The sequence below is a fragment of the Tinamus guttatus genome, unplaced genomic scaffold, assembly GCF_059628265.1.
Source record: "Tinamus guttatus ecotype Peru unplaced genomic scaffold, ASM5962826v1 Tinamus_guttatus_pri_ptg000155l, whole genome shotgun sequence".
NCBI classification, from domain to species: domain Eukaryota; kingdom Metazoa; phylum Chordata; class Aves; order Tinamiformes; family Tinamidae; genus Tinamus; species Tinamus guttatus.
In genome coordinates this window covers 5,818,602-5,834,551 of record NW_028288689.1, presented here as the reverse complement: position 1 = coordinate 5,834,551, position 15,950 = coordinate 5,818,602, and the positions used below count along the sequence as shown (strand labels likewise).

General features: G+C 50.3%; 1 protein-coding gene across 2 annotated transcripts in view; it reads right to left on the bottom strand.

The window, feature by feature from the left end:
• The window catches only part of KCNIP1 (potassium voltage-gated channel interacting protein 1), a 216,325-nt gene that overhangs the window by 124,291 nt on the left and 76,084 nt on the right, over positions 1 to 15,950 (bottom strand). The gene's annotated exons all lie outside the window — the stretch shown is intronic.

The following is a 15,950-nucleotide window of genomic DNA, read 5'->3' as shown; positions in this document are numbered from 1 at the left end:
AAAATGGATTTTGAAATACTGAGAATTTGCATGAATAAATGTCACTATTGGAGCTCATGCAGGTCCTGCTACTGGAGCTGCCTCTTGCTAATGGCACAAGACAGGCTCCAAAACCCTTTCTGCAAGCAAACGCAAGTCCTTCATGCAGCAGACAGCCACCTTCAGCCGCAAGAAGCCTCTGGCTGCACAGGCACGGGAGGCCCTGGGGCCACACGTGGCCACAGACACCTTCCTTGGCCTTTTTCTGCTAAAATGACCAGAAAGAGGGCAAGCCATAAGGACACCACTTCTCCGTGTGGGTCCCAAGGTGCACAAGAACAACAAATAAACAAAAAAACCCACAAAAAGTCCAAATGAACCCATATACAAGCATAGGGTTTGTAAAACATGAGTAAGAGCCAAGCTTGTGCGAAGTGCTTCGAAGTTCTGCATTATTCTTTTATATTTGGATATTCGGTTAGGTTTTTTTTTAATAGTTTCTGGTGGCAGGTAATCCAGGCAGAATCATGAGAAGTCACCCCAGAAGACACCCAAGCTCTAACTGCTGAAGGGTTTTATTCCTCTCTGACTAATGCATTTATAACACATATATTCAATAATTTGCTTTTTCATCTCCTGCTTCATTGTTTGTTTTTTCAGGTCAATGAATGCATTAATCTGTTTACTGCTATCAGTAAATACTGGTTTGGGTGCTTGGTTTGTCTTCCCCTTTTTTCTACTGTCCTATTCCACCCCTCTGTATAACTTGAACCACATTTCTCATTCCTAATGATTAGGTTTTGAACTGTTTTAATCAATCGTAATTTAGAGTCTCGATGTACCCGAGATAAGCGATGGTGAAAGCACATTAGCACTTAATTTCATACTAGGGACGACTGCTTTGCCAACACCACTTACAAGCAGCAGCAGTCTGGTGTGCGCTGGATGAGCTGGGACAACCTGTAATATGTTCCTAGTGAGCTGTGGCATTGATTCATCCCTTGTACTGAATTTGTCCACGGCAATGAACGTACTACAGCCTCCCTCAAGGTTCGGGTCTTTCCTCTCACCTTTATTGATCAATGGTTTTTAACTGTGAAACTATTTGTAAGATTAATATAACTTACTTTCCAGTCTGAAAAACAGGGTAATCAACTAAGGTTCATGAAGCAATTCCTGCCCAGCCAGGAGTCCAATTGCTGAAATGAGGAAGCATTATCGGGTGCATTAGCCTATAATTCAGCCCAGAATACAGTAAAAGGTTGCGTTGCATCAACACCCAACTGAAGCACATTCATCTCTCAGAAATCGCCCTGGAAAACATCAGAGATGGGCAAAGAAGCACTAACGGCTACTGCAAAATCTCCTTGCCGTCTTTAAGGGAAAGTGGTCCGCATGAGAATGACCCTCAGAGGAGAACACTCCTCTGCCAACAGGGTTGCTTGCCCATTTTCTCATCCATTTTCCTCCAAACATTCTGCACGCACGAAACTCTTTTGCTCCCCGGGATTCCAAAGCTCGCTAGGAAACGTGCGGCTCGTTCCCAGAGCGAGCGCCCCGAGCGGGACAGGCAGTCGAGCCCAGCCACGGCCGAGCAGGGTGGCCACGGTCACAGAGGAGCCCCTCGTCCCACTACCTCAAGCCATGGGACAAAGTCCTCTGTAGAGACGTTGCATGTCCAAAGAGCGTCGAGTCTGGAGGTTCCGGCTTCCAAGGCCGGGGCTGCTCGCAGAGCTGCTTCCACGCCGGATTCAGGCTTCTCCAACGGGATCTCCCTTTCATTTCCACAGAGGGAGAATGCTGCGTAAGAACATCCTGCTCTGGCGGGGCCAAGCACAAAGGTCCCCCCGGGCAGGGCAGCTTCATCCCACTCGGATCACCCCTCACTGACCAAGACCGCACGCCAGGGAAGGGGGCACTCTGTCCCAAGGCTGCTCCTCTGATGGACCGACACGGTAATTTAGAAACAGCTACACCAACAAAAAAAATCCATCTGTTGCCTGCAGGGAAAAACAAGTAACACTTACGGGTGCTATGAGACACCAACGTGAGCACCAACTATGGAGGAGGGCCCTGCGCATGGGAGCGCAGGCTTAGTGTCAACTTCACGTACGAGACAGTCCATCTTCTCCCCACAACAGCCGTATCTGTCTGGTGCTGCGCGGATGCGGCACAAACCCCAGCTCCAAATCCATTCCCTGGAAAGACCCATCCGAAGCATCGCAGGGCAATGGAGGCGCTAGCGCAGCTCACTGCGCACGCACACCCAGCGCACAGAGCTGCACACCCAGCGCACAGGGCCCCAGCCGTGGAGGAGAAGCTGGTAATTACCGGGGCCCCGGGACAAATGCAGGTTTCTGTCTAAAAGCAGGAGTTTATCACTCACACCCGTCCGTGCTCCCTGTCGCACGGGCCCTGCCCAGAAGCGCCCGCTCAACACTCCCCCGGTGGCTTCCATGAGCAGCGGCCGCTTCCCAAAGGGATCCCATCTCCTATTCCCAGTGACAGAAAATAGGGTTTTTATTTGAATGACCATTTCCGCAGGAGCTCTAAAACAGATCACATGCATAATCCAAAATGAAAGGAAGTCTTACGTTATACTCTCCTTTAAAACAGGGAAATAAAAGCTACACTTGGCACCAAAACACGACCGTAACAGCTATGTTACGTACAGGGCAACAGCTGGTAGCACAGAGTGGGGCTACAAACATTCTCTATCACTTAAACTTGCTGTCTGGGATTTCACCCATTTTGTCCAGCAAAAATGTAGGCATCGAATCTAGAGAAGAGTTGGTGAAAAAGGATAAGCAATTCATGGCTTTGCTCCTGGGGGGACCTCTGTCCCACGGGGAGATGCATTGCTCCCCATCGGCTCCCGTGGGCCCTGGGGATAAGCCGAGCCTAAACACCTGCCTTCCCAGCAACAGGGGGAAAGGGGGTGAAGCACACGGAGGGCAGAGCCGTGTCCACAGCGGCTGCAGAGAGCAGGGCACGAGGGTGCGCGCCGCGCTGCAGGCAGGGCCGGGAGCTCAGCACCGCAGAGGGGCCGTGGGTGGATGTTTCATGCGTATCTTATCATCCTCATGTGCAGCAGCGAGCTGGCAAAAAGAGGAAGAGGATGCAAACACACCTTTTACAAGAAAAAGGCTACAAACTCTAGTAACATGGCATCAAATTAACCTCTGTCCGAGTAGCGGAAATTACACCCAGTTAGCGGGAAAAATAACAGAGAAGGGAGCTATCCTCCCCATCAGGGGATCTCCGAATTAATACCGCTAAAACAGAGCTCTGAACATCCCCTGCAGGGCAACAACCTCTGCCTCCCCATGAGGCTCTTCTCCACTAAGTTCCCACGTTTGAGCCATTGCAGCAGGGCCACCAAAGCAGAGAGGAGTTTTCCCGTCTCCATTCCCCAGCCTCAATGTCCTGTACCGGCTCAATGCTTACTGGACTGATAAAACAGAGGCCTTATTTTATTTTTCTAGAAAATAAAAGTCCGAGTAAACGCTCTTGCGGTTGGCCTGGTCTGCAGAGCGTGCTCTCGCAACTGCTCATCTTAACTAAGCCTGTTTCCAGGGAGGCCCTTCCAGCTCCCCACCCCGCGCCGGCGGCTGCTCCGGTTTGGAGCAGAGCCGCGAGCGGGACGCCGGCTCCGCAGACTCCGCACGTTCATCCGGCACACGGGCTGCAGGAACCCGGCATCTGTGGACTCCGCTGCAGCAGCTCCCCCCCAGCCCGAGTCATTAAAATGACAAGTGGGAGCGGATTAAGCACGAGCCGCACGTCTCTTCCGCACATACGATAAGCTCACTCCATCATTACCAGGATATTTTCCTGATTGACAGCATACAAAATAAGGGACGTGCAGAAGGGACATGATTCTCCGTGTTGACATGGCTGTCGTGACACCAAGGTTTATTACTGCCTAATCTTCTTTTCACCCTGCCACACTAATCAGAGCAACGCAATTAAGAAAAAGAGATATTGTAGGATTAGAAGCCAAGTACGGCAGGGTTTTACCTGGAGCTTGTTGCCCAAACACAACCACAAATTGTTTAAAGGAAACAACTCTGCAAGCCAGTGTCACATTATGTCACCTTTACCAGCAATGACAAACATGCCCCAGAGCGGACACATCTACTTGACCACGGAGAAGGAAAGTGGCCTGTGCAGCTCTGTGCCCAAATGTCCAAACATCATGAATCCAGAACTGAAAACAGGGACAACAAGCAGCTAAACTCACTGCTTCACAGCTCGCACCCTATGAAAACTCCACATCAGCTTTCGCTAATGGGGATTAAGGTTCTTTATGGTAGTGCAGGCAGCTGTTTGTCACATTTATTAACCAATCTAGGTGTGGTAAGTGCCTGCAAATGGGATATTCCCGTTTTTGTTCACAGCTTCCCCATGAACTGAAGCGATTTTTTCAAACGTTCAAAATGATCTTTGGGGATGTCAGGATGGAGCTATGCTGTAACACAAACCACTTCAGCTACTCCGAGGAGAGGCGGAGGACACATGAAACATCCTTCTTCATTCAGCTTTGTAGAGAGCGGCCTTCAAGGATTAAAAATGTGCTTCTTGGGAATACTTTAAAATATTTCCTTGAACTGTCTCTAGACTCCCGGCAGTATTGCTTATGTGCTCACACTCACAGAGGAGTCACCTCAAGCCCTTAACTGCTGGTGCTTCTTGGTCTGTAGGACAGAAGCACCTTCTCCTCCCCCTGCGCCAGCACCTCAGGCTATGGTCTTCAGAGAAGCCCATGGCTTTTAGCGCAATTTCAAACTTAGCCCAAAAATATGATAAAACCCTGTGGCTTCCTGTTCACACACAAAGTCGTAAGAGATCCTACTTAACCAGTCCTTAGTTTTTTAAGGGGATCTCTTTGCACATCCTATTACATCTTGCCCTTCTCAGCAGGGCAGAAGCAGAGGGAGGATGTTAATCACCCGGCTGGCAAATAACTGCTATTAGCACTCATTTTTGCAAAGAACCTGCACCCCTTCTTGAGCAGGTGAGGGTGCAACAGTGCCTGAAGAGCTTCGAGGAGCTATCAGGAGATTTTTGCAGACTAAGCTTTGATGCCACCATAGGGAAAGCCAGAAGTCAGATGAGAGCTGAGTTTATACCAGAGTCTCTGGGATTTTACTCTGCAAATCGCTATGCATTGACTTCTAACCCAGCCTTCATGTCAGTCGTCCTCCTTCCTTTCCTATAAGTGGCACAGCATAAAGGCATCCTCTAACATCAGCTATTCCTCCCTAAGCAGCAGTCCCAGGCTATTTCAGTAACAAAATAGCAGGAAAGATGCCCGAGTGGTCACCGCTGAACTCCTTGTTCATGCAGAACACTGAAGCAATCTTCCACAAACCATCCTTTTTGTCTCATCTCCAGTCCTTTCTGACTCATCCCATTTTGCCTCACAGATAAGAAATGAAACGGAGTGGACCTGGGGCCAAATTCTTACATACAGTTCAGCACCTGGCAGTGCAGATAGGCCCTGCTTAGGTTTTAAGAAGTGCCAGAGGAGGAGGTATGGGGGACGGGCAGGAGGAGCCGCGCTCAGACCGCACGGGCACCGGGAGCTCCCAGCTAGGCCTCAGCATGTGGTTTTTGTTGAGAAAAAGGTGAAGAGGAGAAATGAGGGCTGCTCGAGTACATGTGGTGATTGCCATGGCAACAGGCGGGCGGCCTGGGGGTACCTGCTCCGCGCACGGGGCCTGTGCCCGCCTGCTCCCCGCGGCGGCCGCAAACACCAACCCGGACACCCCAAACCCGGGGAAACGGCCTGCCCGGCGGGCACGACGTGGGCGCCCGGGGGAGCAGGGCCGCCACGGAGAGCCTCGAGGCGCGGGCGAGCGCGGCCGAACGCGGAGCTGCGCGGGGACAGCGACACGCGTCAGCTGCAGCCCTTGGGAAAAGGTGTGAAGGGTATTGAAGACACCTGTTGTTTCTGGCTAGATTATTGTTTTTAAATCTGGGATCCTCTCGAGATATAAATCACTCTATTTCCCTTGGTTTGCAAGGGCAGCGGGTGCTAAAGATCAAACACCCTCTGGCCTGCGCCGCAGCTCTGACAGCCCTATTTATAACAGCACCAACAAGCACCCGCTCGGAGCGTTCGTCCTCCCGGCTGCTCCCGGGAGTCGCTGCCCTGGGTATTTGACTATTACTGGAACCCTCCCAGAGCCCCGGCCAGCGCGCAGCTCACGGGGCCACCCCGATGATCAGAGCAGCGTTACTTGTGCTGAAGCAGGAGAGCTCTCAAACACGGTGCAAACAGAAAAAGCAGATCAATATCCTCCCGATAAGGCTGTAATTCTTACCCCGGTTCTTGGACTGCATTAAGCTTTAGTTTTAAATTGCAACTCTGGTTTCCATCCATTTGCATAATACCACATACAGACAGGGTTGTTGGACAGGCTACAAAAGGAACTGTATCCATCTTACAACCGAGTAACAAAAAACAAGGAGAGTTCCCTGAGACACCAGCACATCGGGGCAGAGACAGGACAGCCACCTAAAGCGCATCCCCTCAATCTGAGGCGCAGGCACAAAATATCATGGGAGATTCACTTGGAAATCTCTGGAAATCTCTTCAGTTGGTTCAGCTCTCTGTTGCAATTCTGTTAACTATACATATTTTTAAAGAGTTTGGACCCAAATTCAGCTTCTGTGTGGTACACGTGCATTGGAGCTAAACTTGGGATTCGAGCAGACATTTAACGACACATATGCTAGGATGTGTCTGAACTTTAGAAAGACCGAAAAAATAAGCACAGAGCAAGAAAAAGCAGCGCAAGCTGCGAGCTGTGCAAGGCGGCGCGGCGCAACGCCCTGCGAGCGCCAAGACGGCGCGCGGAAGCGGCTCTCCCGGGCAGCACCCGGGGCCGGCAGAGCAGAGACGGGGCCAGAAGGCTCCTGGCTGCGCTCGGTCTGCAGGAAGGGGCCTGGAGCTGAATCCCCGGAGCAGACGCGGAGGTGACGATCCGCACGGGAGCGGGGCAGAGGGTGCAAGGAAGCGGCGCTGCCGCCCGTGCTGCAGGGCTGCGCTCCTGCCCTGCTTCCCGACCAGCATTTGATCCGCCCAGATTTCAGTAATAGATTAGTCCTCCCAGCAGTGTTTTACAGACACAGCAGAGCCCTGAAGAGTGACAACTTAATCGCCAATGGGCAGTTTCAGTGAAGCAAGCGGGGCCATAAATCTCTTCGGGGATTTCAGCACGATTCTTTAGCCCACAGCTCCGACATTCCTGCAAGTCCCACAACTTGGCCAAACAGCAACACAGAAGCTTCCGAGCTTCCAGGTCAAGTCACATATGCCGCTAGTAGCTCAGCAAGCCCTCACCACACATCCCATGCAAATGACCCATTTGCTAGTGCAAATGCTCTGGGAAGAATGTGAGACCAAGGGAAATACATAACCACTGCCCCCACTGGCCCCAGCTGCTTGGGACTCAGGAACTTCTTGACCTAGGAGTCTCCATCTTTAGAGAAAGATGAGACTCTCCAGACACCTCAATTTCATGCTGCCGTAGGAAGCGTTCACCAAAAGGAGCAGCACCGTCGTGCACGGAGAGCAGCAAGAGCAGTAGCATCACGCACATCCTCGGAGCTCTTGTTTGCTGTCACTCACCAGCATCAGATGTTACAGGAACCAGACGCAGTCAAAACAGAGCAGATCTCAGGCTAACCACCATGTTTTGGGCATCGCAAGCCTGTCTGACAAGGCAAGGCAAAACAAAAAGCGTTCCTGTGCTTGCAATGCTTCGTTAAGCATCTAAGAAACTGTAAAATTACAGAAATGGTCATTAGCTCGGGAAATATCAATGCTAGTAGTGATTGTGTTTTATTTACGGGGAACTAATTTTTCTGACACTGCACAAGCCAGAAACAAGAAGCTCCTGCACTTCCAGACTAGCTGGAAAGGCACGTTTAGAACAGCCATTTGGGGGTCAGTCCAGCCCAAGGAGCAACCACGTTTTTCACACTAGGCACAGACCATGCAAGCTCCTTTTGGATGCCTGGGTGGCACAAATGCTTGTTGCAGGCACCCAGCATGTTCCCTCCTGGAAGGCCCAGTGCTCAAAACCCAAGCAGTGCAGACACTGCTTTGCAAAGAGTATCTCAGCGGCTGGTTTTGCAGGAAGGAATTAGTTTTAGTGAGAAGCTGGAATTCATTCCTCATTTTGTTTTGTCTGGGGCTTAAAATCCCTTTAAAAGCACCAAGGATTTTGGAAGAACATTTGTTGCAAATGGAGGGACGGGGGCAAAGAGGACAAGGCAAGACAGATGGCTAAATAGTGAGGTCTGGGAACACACAAGGGAAGAGAGGGAGAAAAATCACCGAGCACGAAAAAAGGGGAAAAGAAAAAAGAAAGGATAGACAAGAGCAGGATGTCGAAATAAGAAATAACTAAAATAATCAGTGCTGAAACGCCTGGAGGCCGGCCCGGGACTTGGCAGCAGAATGGCACAACGGGAGGGTCTGATCAGGAATCACTTCTTCACCGGGACCTTTGTATTAGCCCAATTACTGCATGCAGCAGTTGTGAAGTCAGGTAACAAGGAGTAAAGAGTCTTTATGGGCTCTGCTGAAAGCCTCATGCAGATACACGTCCCGGAGTGCTATGGAAGAACCAGGAAAACCTCCCCAACAGGCGGCACAGCTGGAGCAGCATCTCCAGCAAGAGCCCAGTCCCTGCAACGCTCTTTTACCAGCCACAACCCATTTCCCTTTTCCACTTGGTAGGAGCCTGACACTGTCCCACTCTAAAACATTCGGACAGAACCCTCCCTTTAGTTATTGGTTTGTTTTTCCAGAAAAAAAAATGCAAGGTTTAGTTACAGATTTATCAGCCTCAGTCTGAGGTGCTGCGAAGCTTCCCTGAGTTTCCTTGGGTTTGCTTCTTCTCAGGCAAGGGAAGGTGAGGGGAGGGGAACGCTATTGCATGCACTGGTGCAACAAGCTACCTAAGCAACCATTTTTATCATGAATCTTCATTTTTAAATCGTTCAAGCAATGACCACGGTGCAGAGAGCAGCTTCTCCGTAGTGAGCGAAGAAGCCAGCCAAAACAACAAGGACCAGCATGGAGGGAAGGCTGCAACTCCACAGCAAAGCCTCCATTTTGCACCCATGTGTATTCCAGAGACTGTGAATGAGAAGGAAGAGGTGGGAAAGAATGGAGGCACGTGCAGGGATCGCAGCCCTGGCAATGTTGTCCAACCTTCCCAACAGGCTTCCAGAGACCCTCCCCTCCCTTGCCCACTCACTGCTGTGGGAATTGATGTGGTCCATGAGTTTGCTGAGGTGATTTCTACGCTAGGGGTGAGAGGCAGGAATCATGCTCCATGGGCTCCCGATGAGCCGTAGCCGAGGAGTCCGGATTGCAGGGAGAAACTTCTCTGCGTTAGCCTAAGGATGGGTATGTAACTAGTGTGATTCTTCCCCGTCTGTAAATAGCTCCAGCTAATGACCAAGCCATGGCAAACAGAGCCGTGTCCGGCAGAAGAGCAGCCGTGCTCTTCTTGGCATTTTCCTTTGATAGATTAATAGCACATCACAGAATCACAGAATGGTTGAGGTTAGAAGGGACCTCTAGAGATCATCCAATCCAAGCCCCCTGCTCCAGCAGGGACACCTTTCTTCACCAAGATCAGGGAAGATACAGAAAAGATGCTCCTACCAACACCTCTTACCACCTCTTTAAGGATAACAACATCTTGTCTCTTCCTTGGAGCAATTTTCCATGAATTTACACAAAAATAGCAAGTCGGCTTTGCGTAGCATCTGCTTGTTATACTCTATTTTAACTTTCAAGCATGCATAAGCACTGGGTAGACACTGCAGACACTGATCCCATACCACAAACCAAGACAGCTGCTCCAGCCTCTTGGAAAGCGATATCAGCAACGTGTGGTCACCAAGATGCAGCTCCTGCTCAGTGAATTACAACCCTCCTCATTCATCCTTCACGTCCTGGTCTCTGGTCGTGCTGGCCAAGAGGAAGCCAGTCTGCCCAAGGGATCTCTGTGGTCTAACTCCGTGCTTGCTTACAGGAATATTGACCTGCATCTCAGGCACGTACACAGGACAGCAAACGTTTTACACCTACTACCTCATCACAGAACTTGATTCTCCAGATCCACCACTACCGGGTTTAATGACTTCAATCCAACACTTGACTTGTGATGATATATTATTTGCTTGTCACTTGCCAAAACAGGGGTTCCCTCCCACTCTCCCACAAAAAAAACAAAAAAGAAACAAACAAAAAAAACTGTTGCTGCTGACAACAGAGCTAACATTTACACTTAATTACTGAAAATATTTTAAGCTTTGTTGAACACTCAATAAAAGATGACCACTGCAGATAAATTTACAACAAAAAACCTGAGTTATGACACACCAGATTCCTCAGACAGCTGGTATCTACAGATATTTAAATCACTCTATATCATATAGACAGCATATATGCAGAAGCTCCTTCAAACTAGCCGATATGATGATTTCTGCCTGATGCAGGAAAAAATGGATATATCAGCTTGAAACTGTGTTCTTCTTCAGGCCCGCACAGGTGCCAGGGCTGATGTTAGGTGATTTATCATGCCCCCCTCTTGCTGAAACTCCTCCAGAAGACACTATCAGTGTGTGCTCAGCAGGGCTGGCCACACTGCCTTTTTATGTAGGCTTTAGAAATGACAAACGTCTTCCTGAGGAGTGCCTTTCAAGAAAAATATATACACACACATATATATTTATACGCACATTCAAGAAAGCCTGATCAAAAGAAAATTTAGATTCTCCTCTCTGGCAGGGGAGGAACAGACCAAAACACACTTTGCCAAAAGCAAAGTAAGTTGAAATTAAAAAGAAGTTGCACCGTGTTTCTGCGTTTCGCAGTCGGAGGGAAGCTGGAGGAAGCCGCAGTGCTGCAGACTGACTGACTTCCCGCTCCTCTAAGTAGGTTATTGCCACCAAGGGGAGCGAGAGCCTGTAAATTAGTAAATTAACCTGCATGTTAATCTTTGCTCTGCTTGCCTACAGCTGCAGAGTGCAAAACTCTGGAAGAAACGGGAACATCCAAGAAGCTCCCCGGAACAAGCCGTGTCCGCAGCCCCAACCTGCTGGGCCATGGGCGCAGCCCCTCGAGGACTGAGAACTTGTGGCCTTCAAGCTTCTCCTCTAGACTTAGAACATATTCCAAAAGCAAAGCTGACATCTCTCACATGCATTTGCTCAAGCTGAGCCGTAGGGAAGGCAGCACATGTGCCAGACCAAGAGGTTCGAGGGGAGAATCCTACCTGTTTCCCAGCGGGAATAGGCGGGAGAATCCTACCTATTTTTCCTGTAACATAACAACATCACCGGTAACCAGCACTACAGCGAGCATCAGTGGAAAACAGGAGCACTGAGATTTTCCTCCCATTTGTGAGCTTTCTCATGCTCTAAATATCTCCTTTCCTATTTCAGTCCAACAAGCACCTTTATAACTAAGATGGAAGGAAGAGCAGGGGAAAACCCATCTTCAGCTTTGAGGCTGAACTTATTTACAGGAATTCAATAATCTCCACTGCTGCTGCTCTAAATTCTCTTTAATTCTGCAAATATCCTCATTACAGTTTCGATGTCGTGCTTCAAAGCTACAAAAGCTTGCAGGAGAACACAGGCACGAGAGCGCGTCCCCAGAATACACACGCATGAAGCTACAAACCAGGCAGGAGGGTGTGCGCATTTTGCTCAGGTTTCAGGAAAGGCAATAGTGGAAACATGGGAGCAAAAGAGGCAATTTTGGCAGCCTCTCCCCACCTAGGCAGACCATGAAATGCAAATCCATTTGTGGCTCTGTCACGAGTGCAACAAATATTCCACTAACAGCTGCGATGTTCTCCAGGAATGAGACGTAGAAACCACCTTGCTGTTGCCTTTGCCAGAGCTCATGGAAGCCACGCTCTGCCATCCTCTCCAGCAAACACTCTGTGGTGAAGTAAAGTTTAAATTTTGGAGCAAATTTCAGCTCTCAGAGACGATTTGATTTGCAGCTTCTCCCAAGGAGCAGCGCATGGAGCAGGAGAGCGCAGTTTGCTGGACACACCGCAGCACTGGAGCTCTCAGGCTGTAGGATGCAGTTACACCCGCCCGGGGTCCCGTCACTCGTGCACGAGCACCCTCGCAAGGAGGAGCCTGACTTCCAGCCCCAGCTTCCAGCCCACAGCCCTCGATCTGCAGGGCCCGTGGCCAGCAGCGCCCGTAGGGAAGAACGAACCGGCCTCTGCGGAAACACAGCTCCGAGGTGGCCCCAGGCTGCAGGCAGGTGACATTGGATGTGTTGCCAAAAGCTTCAGCTTTGGCTTGCGCTGCATCTAAACGGCTAAATTTTGTGAATGCAGCGTGTTCCACCCATATTTCACTGCACAGAAAGCCGACAGGCAGAAACACTTACTCTGTCAGAGCGCTGAGGGGCAGCGGCAGGGCCGGCGAACTCCCCGCGGCCGGGCACGCGGCTCGGCCGCCTCCTGGAAACAGGAGCGGCTCTGCCGCCTCCGCTCCCCCCTTCCAACGGCAGCGGGATCGTCCCGGCCCTCGGCACGAATCCGGGGCCGCTTCCGAGGAGCGGCTCCAAGAGCGGGGCCCTGCGGGTGACGACCTGCGCGTTGTGCGTACGCCCCGGAGCCGCGCCGAGACGGGAGCCTCACCGCTCGCGAGGTGCCCACCTGGGCCGCAGGGCTTCTTGGTGACCATCACGTCGCTTGCCCCAAGTTCTCGGCTCCTCCTGCAGCCCGGCAGAGGCAGGACAGCAGCAATTGCTGCAGCTTTGCTGTCTGCACCTGGGCAGCCCATATAGGCCAAATAGACGGAAAAAACGTGCCGAAATCCTTGGTGAGCAGCCACAGGAAACGTTCATGAAATACTCCAGCTCGGAAATGCTTCACTTCCGTTGTGAAAAACTTCCAAGTCTTCAGGCTTTGTAATAAACCTTAGATATACATCAAAATAAACAGCATTTTGCTTGCACAGCCATGTCAGGCTAATACATGGGGAAATAAAATATATTTTTTCCCCTCTTCTCTCCTTGCATACTACCAAAATCAGCATGAATTTATAAATTGCTTAGGTTGACCTAGATCTGCTTCTTTACAGATAATGTTTTCCTCAAAAACCTTATGCAACCCTAACAGACTCCTCCTTGGGAACTTGCTGACAGTGGCTGATGTAAAGATGAGGTCTGACCAAAACCTCTGCTAAATATTTACCTTCAACCCCTTCACTTCTACAGTGTGAAATGTTAAGATAAAGAAAAAAAAAATTGTCAAATTCCTGACATCCAAGCTCCAGGAAGTTTCACTGCAAGGAACTGAAGGCTGGAAGTTTCCTCCAGAAATTATTTCCTGCTTCACCCTTTTGGCTTATTCTGAAGCAAAAGGGAGCTCCAAGGAGCTGCAGCCTCCGAACGGCTCCTCCGTGGAGGATCTCCCGGATCCCAGGACGCACTGGGACAGGTGACACGCTGCCACGTCCCTGCTAATGCAACGCAAGGCACCCTCCTTGTCCGCCTTCTCTCCTCCAACACTGTGTCCTGGTGGGACCACAGCAGGAGTCCCAGGAGCTACTTCAGGGTCACCCTCTTACTGAGACCAGTCAAGGGAGGGTTAGGGGTCCCCTGGCAAGTGCAATGCTTGGAACCAGAGCTGGCGCGGCACGAAGTCTAACGGCGGCTTCGGACAGCAGAACGTTTCTATGTGAGCTTTCCTTCCAAACAACAGCAAAAATAAATAAATAAATAAAGAGAGAGAGAAATCGGCCACTATAGAAACGGCACGTGTATTCCACTCACGTTCTGTGCCAAGCGAATTTATGCTACGGGCTCTTGCCAAATAAAATCTCTCTCCCAGCCTCCTCCTGATAGCTTCGGTTTGGGTGACTGCGGACCAAAACACCGGTTACTCATGTGCAACAGGAGTTGCACATGCATCTTGGAGCAAGATTCAGATAGTGACAAAAAGAAAGACTTTAGCTATATTTAATTTCCACCAGAAGGGTTTGGGCTTTTATAATGGCAAGTTATCTTCAAACAACCAAATGGTGGAGCTTGGAAGGCAGCTCTAGAGATGTTCTACGCCAGACCCTGTGCTCCAGGCAGGGGCAGATAGAGCAGGTCCAGGCACGTTTTGGAGTCTCCATCTTCGGAGACATTCACCATCTCTCCGAGCAATCTTTCTGACCACTCTCATAGGGGAAAGTTTTTTGTTTGTTATGTTTAAATGGAATTTCTTTTCCATTTCCAGCCCCTCTAAAGCAGCCCAGGCGGCTGCCAGTCCTCCTCGCTGCAAGGACATGGTGCTGCCTCGGCATGAACTCATTTTCCACCAGGACCCATGTGGTGCTGTGGGACTTTACTGATCTAAGGACAGAAGAAAAGCAAACTTAATAGGTATTAACTGGATTAGACTGTGTTTCAAAGCTGGAAAAGGCAGATTTGGGGAGCTGCACGAGCGGGACCCTTCCTGCACAGCAGCTGGCTGGGAAATCGCGCACCGCATTGGCCCATGCCGTAGGAAACCGCCATCCTACGTGGTTACCGGCGCCAAATGAGAGACGTGGCTTGCTTATTGTGCCTGTTCTTAATATAAACACACAATTTGCGCTTCTAGATTATTGCTTTGGATACATATGGTCACGAGCAGAGCGATTCCCACCTCGGTTCAGTGATGACCCGGGTTGGGGCTCCCTGGTACAAGACAGCAGGTGACAAACCGGAGCTGGGCCAAGGCCGCCGGGGCGGCTGGGCCTGGGGCACAAGAGCCAGTAGGAGGTGCTGAGGAAATGGGGTTTATCCAGCCTAAGAGAAGGCTCAGAGGGATCTCAGCCTTGTCTTCAAGTACCCACAGGGAAGGAGGAGTCCGACCTCTCCCAGAGGTGCCCAGCAAAAGAAACAGAAGTTCAAACTCCTACTGGAGAAATTCCAGCTAAATGGGAGGACAAACGGGGAAGCCAACATATAAACTCACCCTCACTGTGTTTTAATCAGCAAGGCCAATCTAGATAGGGCAAGGGTTGGCTTTCCTGAACAGGATCTTCTCAAGAAAGGGGCTGGTGGACTGTGTTTAAGGGGTGCATCATGTTATGAGCTAAAATGACACTAACGGGGCAGGGGAGTGCCTGCAACTGGCTGAAGTTGCCCCAAACTGGCAGTGCTGGTGTTCCATAATGCTCTTACCTGGCACATAAGTAATACTAAAAGATACAAAATTCCACCCTGGCTTTGAAAAAATCCAAGAAATTCCCAAGAAAATCAAATCATTTTTTCCCACTTGCTTTCTCCAACCAACTGCTCCGCTAATCAGCAACAACACATGGATAGCGCATCAGAGCCAACAGGAGATAACTCTGGGAACACAGGCTTTGGTAAATATAGCCAAGCAGCCCCTGCCAGCAGGCATCAGCAGGGCTGAATTCCACTGTAAATGCTAAAATGTGTGACCAGATGCTGGGTGTTTGCTGCCTGCGAACTCCAGCAACATGCAACTCCTGCCACCAGCTCGAGAGCGGAGCCAAACGCAGGACCACTAAGTAGCAGAAACAGAGCTGGGCAGCCCAAATTTGGCCGCATTTAGTGCAAACCAGGCACAGCTGTCAGATTCCTGGCAAGGGGACACGACACTTCTTGGTGTCCACCCTACGTGCTTGGCGCTTCGGTACCTTGCAGTGTCTGAGCACGCGGCTCCTCCAGGCTGCCCGGCTCGCTCGGTGCCTGCGCAGCCACGCGGCTGTGGTTGCGTTATAAATAACACAGAAAGATGAGTTATAAACCATGCACGCACCTTTTGACGCCAAATTTTACCCTCCTGGGTCATCTATTTATCTTCTACCAGAATAAGAGATTTTACACCTGCTCAAGACTTGCAAGGATCAAACAGCTTGCACAGCCCTTCCCCATTTCTCTTCAGAATCATTGCTTGATGTCT